The 27,209-nt window shown below is 40.2% G+C and overlaps 1 protein-coding gene across 2 annotated transcripts in view; it reads left to right on the forward strand.

Moving 5' to 3' along the window:
- The window catches only part of atrnl1b (attractin-like 1b), a 984,325-nt gene that overhangs the window by 883,413 nt on the left and 73,703 nt on the right, over positions 1-27,209 (forward strand). The window lies entirely within an intron of this gene.

The following is a 27,209-nucleotide window of genomic DNA, read 5'->3' on the forward strand; positions in this document are numbered from 1 at the left end:
GGTTTAGTGTTGGAAGTCCATTGAAAGACTTAACAAATGCTTTCTCATGCTTGTGTTTACTGTGTACATTAGGGTGTGGGGACTCGTTTCCCATGTCTCAAATAAGTTCAACTGGTGTTGGAAGTCCATTAAAAGACTAACAAATGTACTTGCATGCCTGTGTTTACTGTGTGCATTATTAGGCTGTGGGGACTCGGTAAAGCAGCAGTTTTGATCCTTCTCCCTTGTCTCAAATGAACTCAACTGGTACTTCATTTGGTGTTGGAAGTCCATTGAAAGGTTGAGAATTTTTTTCTCAAAATATGTCTTTTGAATGAAGTTAGATAATATACATATATACTTAAGAACTGGAAATAATAATTGGTATTCTGTGCAGTGAGAAATCACAAACATAGCAAAGGTACAATCATACTCATTCTGCAGAGCAATCTCAGTGATCCACTGACTTCCCAAGCTCCACAGTGTGAGATGATGAAGGTGTTTCTCACAGCTCCTCCACTGAGATCTTTGCTGCACCTGGAAATAAGGATGATGACTGTTAGAATATATCACCCTGCTCTTCTAGTGACAATTTTGATATCAGATCAAATGTAATGTGAGCATTTTGTCAACTAAAATGTATCTTATATCCAATCTCTTTCCAGTACATCTTAAATAATTAATTGTAATCTGTAGGAAATGCAGGTTTCAAGCACAGATAGCCTGTTTTATTTACTTGTTTTAGGAAAGCTGTGTTGCAAAACTATGTATTATTTTGTACTACTTAACTCTGTTGGTATCTTTCAAACACAATGTTTAAAAATAATACAATGGTAAAGAAGTATATGTGTCTGATATTGTCCATATTTGACAGTGTGCCAGTAACAGCAGTTAGAAATATTACTTAGCTGAAGTGTTCAACTTTGTACACAAGTGCCTGGGAAGGCCGGGTTAAAAAAGATTCATCATAAAGCATAGTTCCATTTATCACTATATTGATACTGCATTATCATATAAGTAGCTGCATTGATTTTCACAACTAATATCTACCTTGTGCTGGAATTTTAAATCCTGTCCACTGGGTAGGTGGGAAGTTGAAAGCCCTACTCCTGAATGCGGTATAGTTAATAGCCATGCTGTATACTGCATAGAATCTCAACTCCCCAGTTTCTGCTCATGTTTGACTTGAACATTATTACAAACGTAGATTGTGAGGCACAGAAGCAAAGCAGCCATTTACTTGTATCCTCGAGGGCTCCATAAACAGATTAGCCCCACCTATTTGACTTAAGTCATGCCACAGCTTCTTACTTACTGTGCCTATGTTAGCATTATGGTAATGTTACTGGAATTTCACCCGCAATCCACAATGACAGTGGTGGAGATTTCAACTAATTGAATAAATTTGGTATTTTAAAAAAAAGTTGATGCTCATAACAGTAGCGATAGAATCGCAATGTTGCAATTTGGAGAAAGAGTCATCTGGTTCACTAATTGCTCCAGTCAATCTAACCCTGATAGCTCTCCATTTTCTTTCATCCATGTGCTGATACAAGAGTCTCTTAAATATCTCTAATGTATTTAATCAACCACCGCCTCCAGCAGTGCGTTCCATGCACTTACCACTTGTATTAGCCATTGCTGCCCAGGGAAAAGTGCATGGTTATCCACTCCGTTTGTACTTCTCATGATCTTATATACCTCTGTCAAGTCACCTCTCATCCTCTTTCACTCTAAGGAGAAAAGCCCAAGCTCTCACAACATTTCCTCATTAGATATGCACTCTAATCCAGCCTGCATCCTGGTAAATCTCCTTTGCACCCTTCTAAGGCATCTACGTCCTTCCTATAATGAGGTGATCAGACTGAGCACACTATTCCAAATGTGGTCTAACCAGGGTTTTTACAGAACTGCAACTATACCTTTCAGTTCTTGAACTCAATCCCACATCTAATGAAGGCTAAAAATGAAATATGCCTTCTTAGCCACCCTATCAACTTGTGTGGCAACTTTGAGGGATCTATGGACATGAACTTCAAGATCTCTCTGTTCCTCCATGATGTTAAGAATACTGCCATTAAGCCTACACTCTGCCATCATGTTCAACCTTTACAAAATGCTTCACCTCACAATTTTCCAGATTAAACTCTATCTGCCACTTCTTAGCCCAGCTCTGTGTCCTGTCGATACCCTGTTGTAACCTACAACAACCTTCTACACTATCCATAACACCTCCAACCTTTGTGTCATATGTGAACCCACCTTTCTACTTCCTCATTTAAGTTATTTATAGAAATCACTAAGAGCGGGGCTTCCAGATCCCTTCAGAATACCACTATTCCCTCCAGACTCGACAAGAAGCTCAGCGACCTTGGCCTTCACCATGCATTGTGTAGCTGGATCTTGGACTTCCTGTCAGATCACTGGCAGGTGATAAGTGTGGGCTCCCTCACCTCTGCTCCTCTGACCCTCAACGAAGGTGCCCCTCTGGGCTGTGTACACAAAAACAAAGGAGTTGATTGTGGACTACAGGAGCAATTAAGATAGGTTAGACCCTATTGACATCAATGGATCTGGGGTTGAGAGCTTTAAGTTCCTTGGCATAAACATCACCAAGGATCTCACGTGGTCTGTACATACTGACTGTGTGGTGCAAAAGGCACAACAGTTCCTCTTTCACATCAGACGGTTAAAGAAGTTTGGTACGGACCCCCAAATCCTAAGAACTTTCTACAGTGGCACAACTGAGAGCATCCTGATTGGCTGCATCACTGCCTGCTATGGGAAATGTACTTCCCTCAATTGCAGGATCCTGCAGAGAGTGGTGTGGACAGCCCAGCGCATTTGTAGATGTGAACTTCCCACTATTCAGGGAAGACAGATGTGTAAAAAGAGCCCGAAGGATCACTGGGGACCTGAGTCACCCCAACCACAAACTGTCCCAGCTGCTGTCATCTGGGAAATGGTACCACAGCATAAAAGCCAGGACCAACAGACTCCGGGACAGCTTCTTCCACCAGGCCATCGGACTGATAAATTCATGCTGACTCAACTGTATTTCTATGTTATATAGTGGTACATACTATTTATTATAAATTACTATAAATTGCACATTGCACATTTAGATGGAGACATAACAAAGGTTTTTACTCCTCATGTATGTGAAGGATGTAAGTAATAAAGTCAATTCAATTCATTTACTACATTCTCTACCTTCTGTGGGTAAGTGTATTCTGAATCCAGGCAGCCAAGTTTTCCTGATGTCATAGAAACAGAGAAACATAGAAACACAGAAAACCTACAGCAAAAGTACAGGCCCTTTGGCCCACAATGTTGTGCCAAACATGTACTTACTTAGAAATTACCTAAGGTTACCCATAGCCCTCTATTTTTCTAAGCTCTATGTACCTATCGAAAAGTCTCTTAAAGAACCCTATCGTATCCACCTCCACTACCATTGCCGGCAGCCCATTCCACGCACTCACCGCTCTCTGAGTAAAAAACATGACCATAAGATATCGGAGCAGAATTAGGCCTTTAGGCCGAATGAGTCCACTCGACCATTTCATCATGACTGATTTATTATCCATCTCAATCCTATTCTCCTGCCTTCTCCCTGTAATCTTTGACACCCTTATTAATTAAGTACCTATCAACCTCCATGACTTGGCCTCTATGACTGTCTGTGGCAATGAATTCCACAAATTCTCCCAAGATTGACCTGTCCCTCACACAACCATGATCAATTCTTGATCAAATTACATTTCTCCAAATGCTTGTGAATCCTGTCTGTAGGAATCCTCTCCAATAGTTTATCCACCACTGATAAGACTGACTGATCTGTAATTCCCAGGATTATTGTATTACCTTTCTTCAGCAAAGGAATAACATTTGTAATCCTGCAATCTTCTGGTACTACTCCTGTGGCCAGTGAGAACACAAATACCATTGCCAATTGTGCAGCAATCCTCTCCCTGGCACAGGCAGCATCATGATTCACACCGTTCAGCTCCTTCATGTTTTCTGCCAATAAGCAACTCGCTAATGGGGTAGAGCTGCAGGACGTTATGTTCGTAATGTCCTGCAGGCTCTTGCAATTGTAATAATACATTTAAAAAGGACAATAACATCTTATGGTTGACACCATATAAGCCTCTGCATCTGAGCAAGCCGCCATCTTACCAGAAGACCTCCTGTCACCTCCTCTGACTCCCGGCACATTTCCTATTATATCCCTGATTAGTTCCTCCAGCACTCCAGTCATCCTTCTGTTTTTAATGTAAGTGTCGAATGCTTTGGGGCCTAATCGTAGTTTGTAAAATGCCATGCACGTTGTACCTAATCAACCTCCACATTTCCTAAAGAACATCTGTTCCCAATTTATGCTTGCAAATTCTGGCCTAATAGCATCATAATTATCCCTCCCCCAGTTGAATACTCCCCCTTACCGTCTGCTCCTATCCTTGTCCAAGGCGATACTACAGTTCAGGAAGTTGTGGTCACTGTCTCCAAAATACTCACCTACTGAGAGATTTAGCACCTGACCAGGTTCATTGCCCAGTACCAAATCCAGTATGGCCTCTCCTCTAGTTGAATTGTCCACGTATTGTGAACAATAATCCTACCTGAATATACCTTACAAATTCTGACCATCTAAACCACTTTGCCCTAAAGGTGTGCCCATCAAAGTTAGGGAAATTGAAGTCACCCATGATAAAAACCCTATTATTTTAACACCTTTCCAAAATCTGCTTCTCAGTAATCCCAGTTGCTATGGGGACACCTATAGAATACTCCCCAAGAGAGTGATTGCTCCCTTCCTGTTCTTGACTTCCACTCACACTGACCCAGCAGGCCAGAGGTTCACAACTTTCACTCCATGGACCCCTCAGTAAATAGTAGGGGTCAGTGGCATAAAAAAGTTATGAATCGCTGCAACAGACAGACTCTTCCTTTTTCGGATGGCAGCCCCTCTACTATTTTATTCCTAAATGGACATTGAACCCTTAAACACTACCTCACTTTTAAAATTTATATTATTTCTGTTTTTTGCACTATTTTTAATCTATTCAATATACATATACTATAATTGATTTACTTGTTTATTATTATTTTCTTCTGTATTCTGTATTCCATTGAACTGCTGCTGCTAAGTTAACAAATTGTATGACACATACCGGTGATAATAAACCTGATTCTGATTCTTCTGATTTTGTAGCTGTGATGCTATCCCTGATTAGCAATGCTACTCTCCCACTCCTTTTACCTCCCTTTGTGTCCCTTTTGAAACATAAACCTGGATGATCTAGCAGTCATTCCTGCCCTTGTGACATTTAGTTTTTAATTTAATTTTAAGGCACAATTAGGGTTTAGGGCAATGGAGTGACTATCTACCATCACCAGATACTGCTACAATACAGAGATCACCCAAAAACAAACCTTCATGAAAATCTGCTGGTTAGATTGTGCGACTCGGTTTGCCGGGGAATCAGGCCTGCAGTCCTCGGAGTCGCCCGATGCTGGTGGCCGGAGGCAGGGACAACGTAAGCGGAAGCGAGTCGAGCAGGCAGGAGACCGTGCCAGGAGAAAAGCAAGCCCTAGCCAGCCGGCTCTCCTGTCCATTCTGCTCTCCAATGGACATTAAATTGGACTACATCTGTGGCAACGAAATACTCGGCGGGAGTACAGAAACAGACGGAATCCCGGACGCCGCCATTCAGCTTTTTATTTATGGAACAGATTTTCCCCCCAAGCCATCAGACTACCAACCGACTGACCTCTGCTGTGCCTATTGTCTTGTTTATTATTTATTGTAATGCCTATACTGTTCTGTGTACTTTATGCAGTCCTGGGTAGCTCTGTAGTCTAGTGTAGTTTTTGTGTTGGTTTGTGTAGTTTTTGTATTGTTCGTGTAGTACCATGGTCCTGAAAAACGTTGTCTCGCTTTTACTGTGTACTGTACCAGCAGTTATGGTCGAAATGACAATAAAAAGTGACGACTTGACATTATCGCTTTTCCTACTATGTCATTGGTACCAATATGTACCATGATCTCTGGCTGCTCTCCTCCCCCGTAAGAGTGCTGTGGACTCAATCTAAAACATCTCTGATCCTCGCACCTGGGATGCAACATGCCCTCCAGGAGTCTTTCACTTCCATACAATCTCTTATCTGTGCCTTTATCACCACCGCTTTCCTCTTCTCCCCTGAGCCACAGAGCCAAACTCAGTACCAGAGACCTGGTCAGTGCGACTTTCCCTGTTGGGTTATCCCTACCAATATTTTTTATTGAGGGAAATGGTCACAGGATTACTCTGCACTGTTATCTTTCCCTTTCAGTCACCTGACAGTCACCCAGCTACCTACCTTCAGTATCTTAAGTGTGACTGCCTCCCTGTAGATCCTATCTATCAACTTCTGATTCTTCTCAATGATCCATAGGTCATCCAGCTCCAGTTCCCGAATGTGGTCTGAAAGGAGCTGCAGCCAGATGAATTTCATGAAGGTGTAGTCATTAGGCAATTTGGTGGTCTTTCTGACTTCCCACATCCCACAAGAGGACTACATCAATGCCCTGGGTTCCATTCTCTCTGATTTACCTGTGCAATAATAAAGGAAGAAAGAGAAACCTAGCTGAAACTTGCCTTTCTCTCTGCGTTTTCTTGCCAAAGCCTTTTGAGCCAAAGTTTCAATTCCCCATTCTAATTGCCCACTTCAACAATGGCTGCTCTCGCAATGGTAGCTCAATTTAAACTTCTTTTTATTGGCCTAAGTGAAACTTAAGCATAATGAGACTTGCCCATTTCAGTGGTCCCTGCTCTTGCTGTCGATCCCCCAAAGTGAAACTCACATGCAACAAGACTTCCACTTTTCAATGGTTTCACATTTTTGGCTCAGGATCCACAAGTGCATTCAGAAGTAGACTTATGTGCTGACTTCCTCTTATTCTGTTGATGTACAGGTAACAATTGCTCTCTTCATTGCCTTCCCACTCCTAGCTGTCTGAATTTCAAGAAGCCCTTTACAGCTAAACTAAAATAGAAGTGGTGCCTTCTGGTTACTGGGCCTGGGGTGAGATTATTGATCCACATTGCTTAAGAAGTGAATTTCATAATCCATCATACTTAGTGATTTCATGACCCTTTAAGTCCACTCAATATTTTTATAAGTGTTAAATTGTAACTCATTCCAAAATCTTCTTATTGATGAAAAACTAGTGTATAATTACTATCTTCCTGTGTATGCACTGGAAAACATGGCCACAGTTTCACTCCTGTACAACATCTTTCCTTCTAGTTATTTCTGACTGTATATCTCAAATCAATAATACACTAAGCTGGAGCAGAAATCCTACATCGGTGAAAAAATCAGCGATTAGGAGTAATGATAAATACTAAACTCACAAGTGTGCAGGATGTCTGACACCAAGTTGTAGACTATGTAGAGGCATAGTCAAATACATAGAGCCTAGTATTACTGTCTGGAGTTCCTTTATGCTAAATGAAAAGTTGCAGCCTTAATATGCAGAATTAAGAAGCAAATCTTTAAGTAGGAATTCTCATGATAAACAAAAAGCATTATACAGTTTGATACAGAGGCTACAAATAAGCTTCTATCACATATTAAGCTGTAATTTTTGTTTATTCATTATGTTGATTGTAACTTGATTGATAGGACTCTTACCTCTGTCAGAATGTTCCAGTTCAGATTTGCTTCCAGAAATTGGAGTACAATAATCTAGATAGATGCAACAGTGCAGATCTTACTGGGAGCCACATTGACAGAAATATTGCTTTTCTGAAGAGAATAAACTGAATTTACTGCCTACTCTTTTAAGTGCCTCTTCATGCACCTTGAGCTGATACTTATTTGTATTGCTTTGAAGACTTCCATTTTGGCTGGGCACTGTCTACCCTTTCATTGAGATGAATATATAAATGAAGATTATCTGGTCAATACTATATTATTCTTATGACATCCTGCTATGCAAACTTTGCTCTATTTTCTGCATTACAGAAGCTACCATATTGTAGAAATAACATATTTCAAAGTTCAAATTAAATTAATTATCAGATTATATCTATGTCACCATATACAACCCTGAGATTAATTTTCTTGCAGACATACTCAATAAATCCATAATAGAATAATAACCATAATAGGCCAAATGATAGACCGCAACAACTTGGGGAATCAACCAGAGTGCAAAAGACAACAAACTATGCAAATAGAAAAAGAAAGAAATAATAATAATAAATAAATAAACAATAAATATTGAGAATATGAGATGAAGTTTCCTTGAAAGTGAGTCCATAGGTTGTGGGAACGTTTCAGTGATGGGGCTAGCGAAGTTAAGTGAGTTAATCCCCTTTGGTTCAAAAGCCTGATGGTTGACGGGTAATAACTGTTTCTGAACCTAGTGAATTGAGGTCAGATGCTCCTGTACCACCTTCCTGATGGCAGCAACGAGAAGAGAGCATGACCTGGATGGTGGGGTCACTGACCCTGTGACAACACTCTGTTGTAGACGTGCTCAGAAGTGGGGAGAACTTTACCTGTGATGCACTGGGCTATATCCACTACTTTTTTGGGGGATATTTTCCTTGCAAACTCAATCATGTTTCTTTGACAATTTCCCTGGACCTAAAAATATTAATATTAATTATGTGGATTGTAATTTCTTAAGATAAATATTCCAGGCTTCCACAATGTATTCTTTAATTTTTTTAAACTATATGCTTGCTTCTGTAATTGGGTTGTTTTTTTTTCCGTTCTTAAAAATCAACTACTTGCTGCTTAATAACGAAGAAAAAATGGTGAATAGGTCATGCTGGATCATATGGGGTAGGGAGACCTGGTCAGAACAAGGACCATCCTCTTGTTAAGAACAGTTGCCAAATGATTGTATTTACTGATGACTTTGAAGAAAACCATCACAGCGATCTGGAACTTTTTGATAAAAAATTGAAAACTGAGTGACTTGCTGGATATCTTTTTGAGGGTATTTAAGTCCAATTATTGGAATCACTTAGAGTCCTGCCTTATGCTTCAGGGCCTAATGTTAGATTTTTTTCAGACAATCTATAGTTTAGCATTTGCCATTGCTAACATCCAATAATTTTTAGAATTCCAGATTATCATATTTCACAACTATAATGGAGGGATTTGACTATGATCCCTGGATCTAGTCTCTGGGTTCCTTATTCAATAATTTTACTGCTATGCTGTTCAGGTGCCCATAAGGAACCTTCTCTGGTTTGAACAATAGAATATTAGTGGTTACTTCATGACCACAGCCCCTGCTGCTTCTGTCAAGGGATCTGGTTCCTGCCAGGAGAACTACAGATAAAATCTCACACATTTTGAATATCATCTTTTATTGCTTAAAAGCCTGAGATGCATTTCTAACTTCCAATTCTCCTTCTGTTTCAGAAAAAGAAAACCCCAGGGTAAGGTTTTAGCCTATCACTGTGACAAACCAAAAATAGACTAAATCCCTGTTTCCTTATAATGACATATTTTCTACAATGTAGCAGTGCAGAGCTCAATTTTGTATAGAAAACATTGCCTAATCTTGGTTTGCTAGCCCTGCATTCAGGGGGATTGAATTACTGACACTGTGAAAAGATATTTGCCAGGGAATTAATAATGCATAACAAAAAGATGAATTAAAATGAGTCTTAATACAGCTTTGCTTTCCAAGAAGAATTTTTTTGCAATGTGTTGATTTCTTCTTGACTTACACAATGTATATTTGTAAGTAGGTTGGCCTATAATAAAGATCCTAAAATAACAAGGAGCTGCAGTTATTCTGCTATACCTTCAAATCATTTTATTGAATACTATACATTGTTCGATTTAGCAACCAGCCATTTGGTACTTTGACATTTTAACATTAAATAATAATTTATACAGTTTATTGAAGCAATCAGTCAATAGGAAGATCAATATTTGGCAAAGCCATGTTCATCTGCATATAATTTACTGAATTCCACACAGCATTTAATAAAATAATTCAATTAGATTGACTTTCTTTATAAAGCATCTGTGATGAGTGAAGTAACATTACATTTCAGGTCAATGTTTGTGGGAAAAATTTAAAGATGTAACAGATTTGAGGGATGTGGGACAGGGATGGTGGGGGGAGGAGTAAGGGGAGAACAAAAGGGGAAGTCTATGACAGGTTGGAAGGCCTCAGAGATTAAATGACAGAAGAAGATACAAGCCCACTATAGCATGTTACACTACCTTCCAGCTTCATCTGCTGGTACCTTAGCAGTTAGCACGACACTTTACTGCACCAGCAATCAGGGTTCAATTCCCACCACTGTCCATAAGGAGTCTGTGCATTCTCCACATGACTATGTGAGATTTCTCCCACATTCTAAAGGTGTATGGCTAGGTTTAGGATTAATGTGTTGTGGGCATATAGGTATGTTGGCGATGGAATCATAGTAACACTTGATTGAGCCCTCAGCTCAATCCTTGAACTGTGTTTGTTGATGTATAATGATGCATTTCAATATCCACGCGACATATACAGCTAGTCTTTATCTTTAATCATTCCTGCCTGCAATCTGTCACAGTTGTAATTTTTTTGCTCTTTTCTTCCCTCCACATTGTCTCTGACTTCCTGCAGTTTGAAAACTTGTAACACCTAGGCCAAAATCTGATGAAATATAACAAGAGCATAAGATATAGGAGCAGAATTAGGCCATTTGGCCCATCAAGTCAGCTCCACCATTTCATCATGGCTGATCCAATTTTCCTCTCAGCCCCAATCTCCTGCCTTCTCCCCATATCCCTTCATGCCCTGCCCAATCAAGAATCTATCAACCTCTGTCTTAAATATACATGAAGACTTGGACTCTACAGCTGCCTATGGCAAATAATTCCACAGATTTACCACTCTCTAGCTAAAGAAATTCCTCCTCATCTCCACTCTAAAAGGACACCCCTCTATTCTGTGGCTGTGTCACCAAATGCTCTTCATCTGACAAGCCATTCAATCCTGGAATCATTTTATGAACCTCCTTTGAACCCCTTCTAAGATAAGGGGCTCAAAGCAGCTCACAATACTCCAAGTGAGGCGTTACCAGTGCTTTATAACGTCTCAACATTACATCCTTGCTTTTATAGTCTGGCTCTCTTGAGATGAATGCTAACTTTGCGTTTGCCTTTTTCACCACAGACTCAACCTGCACAAGGACCCCTAAGTCCCTCCGCAGCTCAGATTTTTGTAATTTCTCTCTATTGAGAAAAATAGTCAACCCTTCCATTTCTTTTATCGAAGTGCATGACCACACACCTTTTGACACTGTATTCCATCTGCTTTTTCTTTGCCCATTCTCCTAGTCTGTTTCAAAGATACATTTAATGTCAGAGATATGTGTACATCCTAAAATGTTTTTTCTTCGCAACCATCCATGAAAACAGAGGAGTGCCCCAAAGGATGAATGACAGCTAAATGTTAGAACCCCAAAGTCCCCCCATGTCCTTCTGTAGCCTCTCTACTTCCTCAAAACTATTTGCCCCTTCACCTATTTTCATATTGTCTGCAAACTTTACAACAAAGCCATCAATTCCATTATCCAATTCATTGACATATAAAGTAAAAAAAACGGTCCCAACCACACCCCTGTGGAACACCACTAGTCACCAACAGCCAGCCAGAAAAGGCACCCTTTATTCCCACTCTTTGCTTCCTGCCAATCATCTATTCCTTTAACCGTGCTAGAATCTTTCTCTAATACCATGGGCTCGTAGCTTGTTAAGCAGCCTCATGTGTGGCATCTTTTCAAAGGCCTTCTGAAAATCTGAGTACACAACATCAATCAATTCTTCTTTGTCTGTCAAGCTTGTTATTTCTTCAAAGAATTTGAATAGATTTGTCAAGCAAGATTTTCCCTTGAGAAAACCATGCTGACCATGGCTATTTTATCATGTGCCTCCAAGTACCCTGAGGCCTCATCCTTAATAATCGATTCCAACATCTTCCCAACCACTGAGGTCTAACTAATCGGCCTATAGTTTCCTTTCTTCTGCCTCTCTCCCTCTTGAAGAGTGAAGTGACATTTGCAATTTTCCATTCTTCCAGAACCATTCCAGAATCTAGTGATTCTTGAAAGATAATTACTAATACCTCCAAAATCTCTTCAGCCATCTCTTTCAGAACTCTGGGGTGTATACCATTTAGTCCAGGTGGCTTATCCACCTTCAGACTTTTCTGTTTCCCAAGAACCTTCTTTCTAGTTATGGTAACTCCACACACTTAATGCTCACAAACTTCCACCATAGTGCTAGTGTCTTCCACAGTGAAGGCTGATGCAAATTACTTATTCAGTTTGTCTGCTATTTTGTTGTCCCCCGTTATTACCTCGCCAGCATTGGTTCCGGTATCCCTTCTTGCCTCTCTTTTACACTTTATGTATCTGAAGAAACTTTTGGCATTATCTTTAATATTATTGGCTACCGTACTTTTGTATTCCAACTTTACCTTAATGACTTTTTAGTTGCCTTCTGTTAGTTTTTAAAAGCATCCCAAGCCCCTAATATCCCACTAATTTTTGCTTTATTATATGCCCTCTCTTTAGCTTTTATGTTGGCTTTGACTTCTCTTGTCAGCCATGGTTGTGTCATCTTTCTTCTAGAATAGTTCTTCCTCTTAGGATGTATCCTGTGCCTTCCACATTGCTTCCAGAAATTCCACCCATTGCTGATCTGCCGTCATCTGTGCTAGTGTTCTTTACCAATCATTTCTGGCCAACTCCTCCCTCGTGCCTTTGTAATTTCCTTTACTCCACTGATACATCTGAGTTTAACTTCTCCTTCTCAAATTTTAGGGTGAATTTGATCATATGATGATCACTCTCCACTAAGGGTTCTTGTACCTTAAACTCTCTAATCAGTTCTGGTTCATTGCATAACACCCAATCCGGATTAGTTGATCATCTGGTGGACTAAATCATGAACTGCTTTAAAAAGCCATCTCGTTGGCACTCTAGAAATTCTCCCTCCTGCAATCCAGCACAAACCTGATTTTCCCAATCTACATGCATATTGAAGGCCCCCAGGATTATTGTAACATCGCCTTTTTTACATGCATTGATGCATTTCCACCTCACATTGTAATTTATAGGCCACACCCTTACACTGTTTGGGGGTGTGTACACAACTTCCATCAAGGACTTTTCACCCTTGCAGTCCCTTAGCTCTATCCACAATGATTCAGGATCTTCTGGACCTATGTCACCTCTTTCTGATTTGATTTCATTTTTTACCAACATTCTTGTCTATTTTTTCGATACAATCTGTTTCCTTGGGCATTAAGCTCCCAGCTATAATCTTTCATCCATGATTCAGTGATGCCTACAACACCATACCCGCCTCTCTCAACTGTGCTGCAAGTTCATCTACCTTATTCCATATGCTACATAGATTCAAATTCAATGCCTTCTGTCCTGTATTCACTGTTTTCAATTTTGTCCATCTTTTACATTGCTATTTATCTTATTGACTGCAATTTTGCCCTACCAACAGGCTCTCCTCACTACACAGTGCCTGTGTTTGTAAAACAACTACCGTAGATTCCGGACTACAGAGCGCACCTGATTAAAAGCCACTGGCCCTAATTTTAGAAAGAAAATCAATTTTTTACTTGTACAGGCTGCACCGGATTTTAGGCCGCACCGGATTTTCGGCCGCAGGTGTCCCACGTTGTAATATGAGATATTTACACAGAAAGATATTACACGTGGGGAATTTTTAAGTTTTAATTAAATCCATATGGTAACATAAACAAATACATATTGCAAATGCTTTTTTTCGAACCGTGCCTGTAACGCGGCTACTTTTAAATATACGTTGCGTATACTTTTTTACTGAACAACATTCCAATATCTCCTAACGACTGGTAAAAAATATATATACTGCAGCCTACCAGGAAAAGTTATTGATCGCCTTTAACTTAAAAGCAGCGTTCGCTCAGATCCAATGCCGCTCGCGTAATGCGCTCCCCCCCTCCTTCCCGTTTATCGCAAACTGGCATTTTTCCCACAAGACGCGGCGAAACCGGGTGTGACGTCATAGCATCCCGCGATGTAGTACAGAAAACAAATATAGTTAAAACACTTCTAACTTTAACTAGAAGTTACTAACAAATGAATTACTAAGCGAAAATATTATAAACTAAATAACTGCCATAAAGGCAGCACAATGCTTTTCTTCGAGTGTTTTCCATGTTGATGAGGGTGAGTACAAATGACTAATTTACAATAATTTAATTGTGAAAGTGCGCTTGATTTATCGTACAATTTCATTGGACCTCTGTGAACTACTCATCAATTTTATTGGTCTACTGTTACGAGGCAAAATGTTTTTGGCGGCATGAAAAAAACCATGCATTAGCCGCACCGTATTAAAGGCCGCAGAGTTCAAAGCTGTTCAAAATGTGGGAAAAAAGTAGCGGCTTATAATCCGACATCTACGGTACCTCATCTTCAGCAGTATTGAATAATAGACAGCTCAGGACACTAGTTGCACCTTTTCATTCCTGACTTTGCTGTTTTACAAACGTCTCCCTCCACAAACTCACCAGTGATGGTTCTGACACTCTGTTTCCCATCCCCCTGCAACTCTAGTTTAAACCCCACCTTGCAGCGTTGATATCCCAGTTCAGGTGCATACTGTTCCTTCTGTATGGGTCCCACCTTTCCTGGAAGAGAGCCCAATGATCCAAAAATCTTATGCCCTTCCTCCTACACCAACTTCATAACCACATATTGCCTCCATGGATTGTCACCTTGTCGTGGTGGAGAAGCTTGTGTGGTCCTGAAATCCCAAGAGTGATGCCGTCTGGAGCTATGTTCCTGGTAGAGTCACCAATGGTGGTAAGGTCGAGGGTGAGGTCCCTGACAAAGAACAATCCAACCAAGACCTCAACGGTGGAACAGGCGGACAAAGTTACTTCGAACTCAACGGCTATGAAGGCTGCAACAAATCCATCAGCTCCAATCATCATGGTTTCCATGCCGTTGGAATCATTTGGTTGATTTGTGAAGTATCCTGTGCTTTTTGGAGTGCAACATCAAGTACACGTTAAACAAATACATGCACAGGCATCTTCATTCTGTGGAAATGGAACGAAGACCATCATCCTCGACCTCGAGGGATAGTCACAACGATGACGAACCACATATTAAACTGTATAATCTTCCTAGTTCTAGCCTCATTTGCACATGGCATGGGTAGCAACCCTGAGATCACAACCCTGGAGGTTCTGCCCCTTAACTTAGCACTAAACTCCCTGAACTCCCTAGGCTGAACCTCGTCACTTGTGCTACCCCTATCACTGGTATCAACATGGACCACGACTTCTGGCTGCTCACCCTCCCACCTTGGAATGCTGAGGATTAGATCCAAGATCTCCTGGACCCTGGCACCTGAAGGCAAGACACCATCTGCGAATCTTATTCTTGTCCACAGAGCTTCCTGCCCATTCCCCTAACGAACGAATCCCCTATCACCACAATATGCCTCTTCTCCCACCTTCCCTTCTAAGTCTAAGCGGCAGACTCGGTGCCAGAGACCCGACCACTGTGGCTTTTCTCTGTTCGGTTATCTGCCCGACAGTATTCAAAGTGATATACCTGTCATTGAGGGGGATGGCCACTGGGGTACTTTGCACTGTCTCCTTAGCCCCTTTCCCCTTCCTGACCGTCACCCAGTTTACTTTGTCCTGCACCTTGGGTATAACTACCTCTCTATATATCCTATCTCACCCCTTCTGCCTCCTAAATGATCTGGAGTTCATCCAGTTCCAGCTGCTACTCCTTAATGTGATTTGTTAGAAGCTGCAGCAGGATGCACTTCTCGCTGTTGTAGTCTTCAGGGACACTGGAGGTTTCCTTGTCTTCTCACATCCCATAAGAGGAGCATTTCAATATCCTGCCTGGCATCGCTACAGTCCTAGCTGAGCAGATATAAAGAAGAGAAGGAAAAGCAACTTGAGCTTTTCTTTCCTTTGCTTTCTTTGAGTGAAGCGTTGAAAAGCTAAAGCCTAGAGATCACCACTCTGACTATGGCCACTGTGTTTGCCCCTGCCTTCCTTTAATTTGTTCTTGCTAATCAATTCCAAATGGCAATTGGAATTGGTCAAAGCTTTATTATGCTTCCACGACCTGGTCCTGCCTTTTATCCTCAGCCAGAGGACTTGATTGAGGTCTCCTCCTCTCCAAACTTCTGATGTCTGTATTGGCCACTGGTCAAAGCTCTATAAAAGAGCAAAGATAATAATGTCTCAGATTTCCATTTGCCTTCCTGCTGAGCACTTCCAACTTTTTGTTTTGTTCTGTTTCTCATATCTCGTGTATTTTGTATATTTTGTTTCTATATAACTGTATTTGCTTTGTCAATATCTTTGCCAACCTGTTTCAAAATACAATACAGCCTTGTTGGTAAGGAACCACCTAGTTTTTGCAATAATTCAGAGCAGCTTCAGCTACAGCTGGCTTGCTTCAAATTAGTTTCTTTGGACTATTAGTACATTCCTAATTTTTTTTGTTGCTTAAGTATGTTTAACTACTGGTACTGATAGTAATCATTTGTGAACCTGATGTCTTGGTGGAGGGTCTTTGTTCAGAATCACCTGGCAATCACCTTTACATTTAAGAGAATCTGCTGTGAGACAGCCATTTTGGGAAGCCTGCAAATATTGGAAAACACATAAATATGTCCGCTAGCTTGTTACATCCGTACAGAAAAAAATATAAATGTTTGAAGGCAAATTTATTTGATGATGAAATTGAAACATTATAAGTCTGCCTCATTCCTTTCATCACTCCCTTTCCTTCTCCAAGTTGGTCACAAGCAGCCTGATTCATGCCAATTGTAGTCCCTTGCAATTTTTTTTAAGGGACACCCATAAGGATTAATGATAGATTGGGTCCACTAATTCCATGCTGCCACCAGCCCCAATCAGACATGCTTCACAGTCTTTCAAAGCGATATCTCGTTCTGTTGTGTGAAATGTTCACCAACTTTGTTATCTGCAGCACCCATTGAATTTAACCTATTAGGCCAGCTGTACAAAGAAGGCAACGTACATTGAGGATAATGAAGAGCAAAACCGACTCATCCTTGGTAATTGTATTGCTTTGTGCTATGCAATGGTTTCAACAGCTGAAAACCATTTATTTTCCGGTGTCTATAGCTCTTTCTGAAGCCAGCCCTATTTACCGTAATGTCTGTAGAACTGCTTGTGACCTAAGTACAAGTGAAAAACTGTTTATCAAAGACTTGGAATCTAGAACCGCACGGAATATTGATCACCCAGCTGCAGCTCCAGAGTTTTGTCTGTATTAGAGGTTTCAAGGTCATTTTTGAGCCTGGGAGGTAAATGGTTCTCGTCATCAGCCTTAAAGGATTTTGAAGTCGAAAATCAGTTTACTGCCATACGCACTAGTACATATAACAATCACAGCACGGAAACAGGCAATTCCGGCCCTCCTAGTCCATGCCGAACTCTTAATCTCACCTAGTCCCACCTACCCGCACTCAGCCCATAACCCTCCACTCCTTTCCTGTCCATATACCTATCCAATTTTACCTTAAGTGACACAACTGAACTGGCCTCTACTACTTCTACAGGAAGCTCATTCCACACAGCTATCACTCTCTGAGTAAAGAAATACCCCCTCGTGTTTCCCTTAAACTTTTGCCCCCTAACTCTCAAATCATGTCCTCTCGTTTGAATCTCCCCTACTCTCAATGGAAACAGCCTATTCACGTCAACTCTATCTATCCCTCTCAACATTTTAAATACCTCGATCAAATCCCCCCTCAACCTTCTACGCTCCAATGAATAGAGACCTAACTTATTCAACCTTTCTCTGTATCTTAAGTGCTGAAACCCAGGTAACATCCTAGTAAATTGTCTCTGCAATCTCTCTAATTTATTGATATCTTTCCTATAATTCGGTGACCAGAACTGTACACAATATTCCAAACTTGGCCTTACCAATGCCTTGTACAATTTTAACATTACATCCCAACTTCTGTACTCAATGCTCTGATTTATAAAGGCCAGCGTTCCAAAAGCCTTCTTCACCACCCTATCTACATGAGACTCCACCTTCAGGGAACTATGCACTGTTATTCCTAGATCTCTCTGTTCCACTGCATTCCTCAATGCCCTACCATTTACCCTGTATGTTCTATTTGGATTATTCCTGCCAAAATGTAGAACCTCACACTTCTCAGCATTAAACTCCATCTGCCAACATTCAGCCCATTCTTCTAACCGGCATAAATCTCCCTGCAAGCTTTGAAAACCCATCTCATTATCCACAACACCTCCTACCTTAGTATCATCAGCATACTTACTAATCCAATTTACCACCCCATCATCCAGATCATTTATGTATATTACAAACAACATTGGGCCCAAAACAGATCCCTGAGGCACCCCGCTAGTCACCGGCCTCCATCCCGATAAACAATTATCCACCACTACTCTCTGGCATCTCCCATCTAGCCACTGTTGAATCCATTTTATTACTCCAGCATTAATACCTAACGACTGAACCTTCTTAACTAACCTTCCATTTGGAACTTTGTCAAAGGCCTTGCTGAAGTCCATATAGACTACATCCACTGCCTTACCCTCGTCAACATTCCTCATAACTACTTCAAAAAAATCAATAAGGTTTGTCAAACATGACCTTCCACGCACAAATCCATGCTGGCTACTCCTAATCAGATCCTGTCTATCCAGATAATTATAAATACTATCTCTAAGAATACTTTCCATTAATTTACCCACCACTGATGTCAAACTGACAGGTCTATAATTGCCAGGCCACTTCTAGAACCCTTTTTAAACAATGGAACCACATGAGCAATACGCCAATCCTCCGGCACAATCCCCGTTTCTAATGACATCTGAAAGATCTCCGTCAGAGCTCCTGCTATCTCTACACAAACTTCCCTCAAGGTCCTGGGGAATATCCGGTCAGGACCCGGAGATTTATCCACTTTTAAATTTCTTAAAAGCGCCAGTACTTCCAATACATACAGTTGCATTGAAAATTTACCTGCAGTAGCATCTCAGGCACAAAGCATCAGATAAATAGTTACAAATATTGGCAATCCTGATCATCTAGAGCTGTTCCACCCTAGAATTTAAAGGTCTGGAACTGCAATACATGTTGCAATCTCATTGAAATCACAGTTTCCACAATTTGTGCTGCCAACTTCCATTGGATGCAAGGTTGGTTGTGGTCTGTCTCAAGGTTGTCTGTTTAGCCTCTTGCTCTACTCTATGACTGTGAGGCTAAGCACAGCTTCAATGTCATATTTAAGTTTTGCTGATAACACCACTGTTTGACAAAATTGGCTTATATAACCTCTCTTTCAAACCACCTGTTCTTCCTGTCCGAAGTGTGCACATTGTTATAATCAAAGGATTGTCCTTCGTCAAGGCAGCAATAAAAACCAGCAGAGACATCAGCCCAATAAACAGAGGTAAAGAACAAAGCAGACGGAAAAACATAGTCAACACGAGTGAATCTGCAGATGCTGGAAATAAATAAAAACACAAAATGCTGGCAGAACTCAGGCCAGACAGCATCTATGGGAGGAGGTAGTGACGACATTTCGGGCCAAAACCCTTCATCAGGAGCGAAGTCATCTCCTTAGTCATCCCATATGTAGTTATAGAGAAACTCAGAAAGATTTTCAACAAATACCAAATTCCTGTGTTTCTCAAACCTACAAACACACTCGGATAGAAAGTCATCCACTCTGAGGATCTAACACCCAAACATAAACTGAGCAATATTGTAGATGCTGTCCAGTGCAATGAGAACTGTGTAGATCTGTATATCGGTGAGGCAAAACAAGGACAGCTAACACCTCGGGTCAATACATACACCTAAAGGACAAGGGACACTTCTTTGATGATAACAATGTGCACGTTTTGGACAGGGAGGACAGATGGTTTGAAAGGGGTTGAAGAAGTCACCTTTGTCACACTGAAAAACCTATCCCTGAACAGAAGGGCACGTCACCACCTATCAGTTACTTATAATGCAATCCTGACATCTCTACCTGGGCGTCTCCACAACAGTTCACACCTCTACTCATGCAAAGATAAGACTAATGAGCATATCTTTACCTCTACGACTCTTAACGACCCTCATATAAACTGGAAAACCACCCACCATGGTTGAGAACTGAAGCAGCCTTTCGGATGAGTGGCGAAATGTCTCCTGACAACACAGCAAGTCCAGTTGCCTTGATATACCATTGCATGTAATGCTTTCTAATATGCAGCTTTTCAACTTTTGTGTAGTCTTGCATGAGCTATAGATTTGCATACAAAGGTTTTCAGTTTGGGAAGCTGGCTCACTAAGCCTGTTTTGACATGTGCCAACAGCTGAAACAAAGTGCTTGAGGTTGTGTTTGTGCAAATATCATTTGATTCCATTTCAATGAGTGCAGTGATCCTGTTATAATAAAATCCTCTCTAATGACACCAATATCAATGGAAGCATTTAAAATGTGTCAGGGGAATAACAAAAGAGTTAGCACTACTATTACTTATGCATGCATTAGCAGAGGACATTCTGGAATCAAACTTATTATCACAACTTATTATTAAGGTAGTATATGTAAATCATGTGATGTCATTCATGACATGTTCTATTGTAATGCTTTTAAGTATTGGTATGCTTATTTGCAGAACGTGAGAATTTTTGAATAAGCTAAGTGCAGCTATTTGAGCTCCTCATCTCATGTAACAACCCACTGGGACTACATACCTGGCATTAACAAAAATAGGAGAGCAAAGAATCTTCATTTTAATCCTTAACATACAAAAGTTTCAGCCTTTAAAGCACTTGTTTTCGGAGCTGCTGCATGCTTATGTCTGCCAGGGCAACACTGGCAAAGATACACAAAAATGGCACCTACCAAACAGCAAAGCAGAGCGCCAAAGGTATGATTGTCACTGCTTGCTTGGAGAGCATCTGTCACAAATAGGTGCATAAAATAACACACTTCCAAGTGTGTTGAGTGATCACAAACCAGCTACTGGTGGATCAAATCTAAGAAGCTTTGAATTTATTGCTGAGGCGCAACACGTGGAGAAGAGGAACTAAATACAAGCTGACGGAAAGCAGGTGGTGCAGTGACTTACAACATAGTGATTCATTCGTAAACCTCTTGTATTAGGGAATTTCCTTGGCTTATTTCAAAGCACTGGACTCTGAAATCATACACAGATGGAATGGAGATGTTCATATAATCAAAGTGGAGGGTGGGGCAATATATTTGGATTGTAACAAGAATGAAGGCAAGAAAGCCTTACTGGTGCAGATAAATCAGATATTTACAGTATGGAATATTTTTAAGAATTAATATCTTGTTACATGAAGGGAGAAAATGGATATGCAGGCAAATAAGGCTAGCTCAGAAAGGCACCTTGGTCAACGTAGATGAGTTTAGCTGCAGGGCCTGTAACTCCATGAAATAATATCAAAATCACAAAACGATTTCAACTGCTCCATTAGCGATTTGAAAAGTTATGACATTGGAAGCTGTAGCCAAAGGTCAAGAGAGAAAATTAGTGATGATATAGTTTGGGTGGCAGGGTGGAGATACCAAAGGAGCTATAAGGCGCTCCTTCCCTCCACTGGTCTTGGGCAAAGTGTAGCACCTGCTTCTTACCCCCCCACCCCCAATCAGGGTCATGTGAAGCCATGGGAGCAGGTGGTGGGAAGTCTTGTGAGCAGCTGGCACATATCACAAGTCCCAGTTATGTGACCACTGACACCAGGCGGACAATCTCTGAAGATTTCAGCCGCTTTGTAAAGGCACTGCCTAGAAGAAGGCAATGGCAAGCCACTTCTTTAGAAAATTTTGCCAAGAACAATCATGGTCATACAATACGGCTTATAATGATGATGAAGATTGTTGTACTGAAGAACCTGCTGTGGCCTTGTAGCATCAGTGTATTCCTACACTGCATGTTGTGGGATGAATTTGGGTAAGGACTGACTCATCAGTCTAGCATAATAATAATCTTGCAAAATAATCAGAAGCAGGAATGATGCAATATCCTGATATAAAATAGCATGGGACTAACAGAAAATAGTATTAGACAAAGTCATGATTTTATGAAAGGGAAATCACTGTTCACAAACCAGTAATAGCCATTCAAGTCATAATTGGCATAAAAGATGATGGGGAACCAGTGAATGTAGTGTATTTGGACTTTCAGAAGGCATTTGATACAGGGACCAACTCCTGTTCCTGCTTATGTTTTCATGTTGTTAATATAATGATCCATTCTTACATATATGCAAGCATAAAATGAGTTTACACTATGGCTTTTCAAATTTACCTCAGTAACGAATAATAACTTATGAAATTTTAGAAATTGTCTTTAGAAGAATCACTTTTTAAGTTGGATCAATTCTGTTAATATTAATGAAGTTTTGTGCATTATCTGTATCCTCGCCAATATTTTCATAATCAGTAAGTATGGCCACACTACACCAGATGTCATTACATTTATAAATTAATACTTCCCTGATTGAGGAACCTTGAATTGAAACCCACATTTCAATCTTCACAATTCATCAAACAAAAAAAATAATGGTGATTGACATGAACATTTGGATTTTATAAGCTTAATTTTTGATAACATGCTACGCATTTCCATCTCTAGGGATGTAAAATTCAGAGCTGGAAGTGCTTTGCTTGCCATATTGATTCAGGCTTCATAAAAGTGCCTGGATCTACAATTTAGAATTTGGCACATATAAGTAACAAACTTAACACCTGTTTGTTGTTCTGTTTGGTAAACTGCCTTGACCTGATGGCCCTGAATTTGGGTTGAATGAATTCTGAAACCTGAGGTCTAAATCTAGCCTCGCCAGCTCTGGCAGCTCCCACCAAAAAGAAATATACTTACAGGTGTGGAGTCGGGAACTTCAGTGCGTTCAACACCATCCGCCCTGCTCTGCTGGGTGAGAAGCTGACTCCCTGAGCCAATAGGCTGGTCCTGGACTTATTTCCACTTAGCATAATTTACCTATTATTATTTAATTATTGATGGTTTTATATTGCTATATTTCTACACTGTTCTTGGTTGGTGCGACTGTAACGAAACCCGATTTCCCTCGGGATCAATAAAGTATGTCTGTCTGTCTGCAGACTGTTACTTTTACTTTGTTTTGATTCTTCTCCTCCAGATACTGCCTCAGTTAATCATGGTTCTGCTTATCAACAGAAGGCTTTGCTTGTGGATTTCGGTCTCCCTCTTTTCCCATCATTGCATCCCTGTTCTTTTCCATTTACCCCTTATTCACACCTCTTGCCCATTCCCTCTTGAATGTTTTCCCTTCTCTCAGGGTCACTGTTAATGACCCAACAGGCCAGAATTGAAATCCTCTTTGGCATGTTGCTTGGAGGAGGTGAGACTGCACCTGCAAAGCAGTACATGACATCAGTTGGACTTCAAGCATGCTCCATACATTTAGTTCATGGTAGACTAACTTGTTTCTAGGCTTATGACCCTGAGAGTGTAGAGTACAACAATATTATACACTAAATAGTTTTTTTTTCAGTTTTAAATGTCTGACTTGCCATGATCGATACTACCTGGAATATATTAGGAATCCTGAACATTTTCAAGCATGCCTTGCGTTATTTAAGTGCCACACATGTTAATTGTATGGTCAAGGTTTTCTAAGGTATTTCACACCCTGCTTTTGATGAATTAGCCCAGCAACATGAAATACAACCTGAATGTGCTCATTATGTAGTTGGTCTAAGAATATTAACATGACACTGTCCAAAGTTGGTCTAGAATAAAATGTTGAACATCGAATGGAAAGATCCTTGTGGAAGCAGTACATTCTCAAAATTGTTTTGAATATTGATGCAGGTCATTCAAAGGCGGTTTCACAGTTAATTCACCAAAACAGTGGTGGTGGCATCCGTCGGTCTCGAGAGACCATGGATCTGCGCCTGGAGTTTCCAGGGTGCAGGCCTGGGCAGGGTTGTATGGGAGACCGGCAGTTGCCCAAGCTGCAGGCCTTCCCCTCTCCACACCACTGATGTTGTCCAAGGGAAGGGCACTAGGACCCATGCAGCTTGGCACCGGTGACGTCGTCGAGCAATGTGTTGTTAAGTGCCTTGCTCAAGGACACAAACACGCTGCCTCAGCCGAGGCTCGAACCAGTGACCTTCAGATTACTAATCTGATGCCTTGCCCACTAGGCCACGCGCCAACACCAAAACAGTAATTCATTGATTTAAAGGCAACACGAGTGAATCTGTAGATGGTGGAAATAAATAAAAACACAAAATGCTGGCAGAATTCAGCAGGCCAGACAGCATCTATGGGAGGAGGTAGTGACGACGTTTCGGGCCGAAACCCTTCATCAGGAGACTGATGATAGATAGATAGATAGATACTTTATTCATCCCCATGGGGAAATTCAACTTTTTTCCAATGTCCCATACACTTGTTGTAGCAAAACTAATTACATACAATACTTAACTCAGTAAAAAATATGATATGCATCTAAATCACTATCTCAAAAAGCATTAATAATAGCTTTTAAAAAGTTCTTAAGTCCTGGCGGTAGAATTGTAAAGCCTAATGGCATTGGGGAGTATTGACCTCTTCATCCTGTCTGAGGAGCATTGCATTGATAGTAACCTGTCGCTTCCTGATGAAGGGTTTCAGCTCGAAACGTCATCACTACCTCCTCCCATGGATGCTGTCTGGCCTGCTGAATTCTGCCAGCATTTTGTGTTTTTAATTCATTGATTTAGACTGATAATCCACAGACATTCACTAATCTAACTATTGCAGCTATTGACCTAATTCCAAAAATGTTCAAAGTTTAAAGGTAAATGATTATCAAAGTACATATATGTCACCATGTAAACCCTGTGATCTGTTTGCCTATGTGCTTACTCAGTAAATTCAAGAACTGGGTAAATCAGTTCATTGAAAGCCTGCATCCAACGGGATGGATAACCAATGTGCAAAAGACAACAAATTGTGCAAATACAAAAGGAAAAATAAAACAATGATAGTAAACAAATAAGCAATAAATACCAAGAACATTTATGAAGAGTCCTTGATAGTGAGTCCATAGATCGTGGGAACAGTTCAGTGATGGGGTGAGTGAAGTTAAACCCACTGGTTCAAGAGCCTGCTGGTTGAGAGGTTGTAACTGTTTCTGAACCTATTGGTGCGAGTCCTGAGGCTCCTGCACCTTCTTCCTGGTGGCAGCAGCAAGAAATGAGCATGTTCTGTGTGGTGGAGGTCCCTGATGATGGATGCTGCTTTCCTGCAATAGCGTTTCATGTAGATGTGCTCAATGCTGGGAAGCATTTACCTGTGATGGACTGGACTGTATCCTCCACATTTTTGTAGACTTGCTGTTCATATAGCACAACATTGAACACAGCAAAAAATTGTTTATAATTATAAATGAAAAGGTTATAAAATACAGTTGATTCCAAATAATTGGGCCATCTGTTAATCAGGTAGTCACTTATTTGGGACAACTCTTAAAAAAACGAACACTGATTGAGAAAATAGCCAGGTCCCCTTAGTTTACTTGGCACTCTATGTTGCTTAATTGGGGCAGGAGACAGTTGCCGAACAGTTTCTGACTAGTGTCAGTCACGTACGCTTGTGTGGCCTTTAGATAGTACACCATGCTTACAGCAAACAGCTTTTAAATAGTGTCACTTGTTTGTGTTTGAAAAGCAGTGATTTTTGTCACTGATAATTGTGACAAGTAAGCAATAAGACAATTCAGAACTGTTTTGCTCACTGTGATTTCAAGCATTCAAGTTTGGAGATATCAGAAATGGCCAGGAGTGAAATTATAATGATTTCACTACTTCAACAAGTGAAGAAGTACAAAGAATTTGAAGGTATCGACAATTATCTTGAATGTTACAATTTAAAAATGAAGATTTAGAGGATGCAATCATTGAAATCATTGGAGGCAGTCTATTATCTGCACAAGGTGCCTGTGATTTTATTCATTTACAGCCAATCAATCAAAAGTACACAGCAGCAGCCTCTGAATGATTTCCTCTGTTGATAACCTTTAGGAACTAATGCATTGTTTTATAGTATTGGCAGAATGGCAGTTTTCTAATTTGTTCTGTATTTTATTTAAATGCATAATTTTTTACTTTGTTATCTAAGTAACTTTTTAATTATATCTTTTTAACTATTTCCATATCACTTAAGGTAATTGGAGCAGCCACTTAATTGGCCAAAATGTGCCCCAATTAACCAGAGCCCATTATATTGTATTTAGCAATTGGATCTCAGCAGCTCCACAGCACCAGTGATGCTAATATTGTCTTACTTGACTGTCTGACCTATGCAAGCTCATCTTACAGCAGTGCAACTGTATCTGGTGTCACTACATAAAATGCCTTGAGTACATAAACTAAGCAATATACCACCACCCCTGTTACTTTCTACTGTAAGTCAGTTTTCACACTGACAAATTTTACAACATGAAACAGACAAGTAATTCCCTAGAATTCACTTATTTGTGTTTGAAGTTGTTCAATAACAAAGTGCCTAATGGAAGAGGACTCTTCCTATAGGAAGTGTTAATTCTGATTTCAGCCATCAAAGCTTGATCAAGAAATGCAACTATAAATTTGTGAACTGCACTGTAATGGGTATAAATGTTAATGTGATTGTAAACTGAATGATTTCATGAGTAAAGCTGTTATATACTTATAAAATTAATCAATACAAATGTTTGATGTTTAAATATTCTTTATCGATTACTGCAGTTTTGCAATTAGTTCAATTTATAGTGTTATTAAATAATTTTGGAGCAATTAGGCACTATAAAACTGCTTCAATTATGAGGTGTTTGATATTCTTAAATTTGAAACTTTGAGGAGATAAGTATGTAATTTAGTTAATGGACACTTACATTTGAAATTAAAATTATTTTAATTTTTATAAGGTTCATTTGGCTGATGGGACTAATGGACAATTATGTTATGTTAAATCTAAAACCAAGCCGTAGATCATCACTTCATGCGGTGTTTGGAATGTTTCTCTCTCCCTTCACTGGGGAATTGATCCATTCAGAGTTATGAGGTTGGTAGTCAGGGTCATTTTGAATATTTATGGATGAATGTAATTAGTGGACTTTTAAAGG

The sequence above is a fragment of the Hemitrygon akajei genome, chromosome 23 (assembly GCF_048418815.1).
Source record: "Hemitrygon akajei chromosome 23, sHemAka1.3, whole genome shotgun sequence".
NCBI lineage: Eukaryota > Metazoa > Chordata > Chondrichthyes > Myliobatiformes > Dasyatidae > Hemitrygon > Hemitrygon akajei.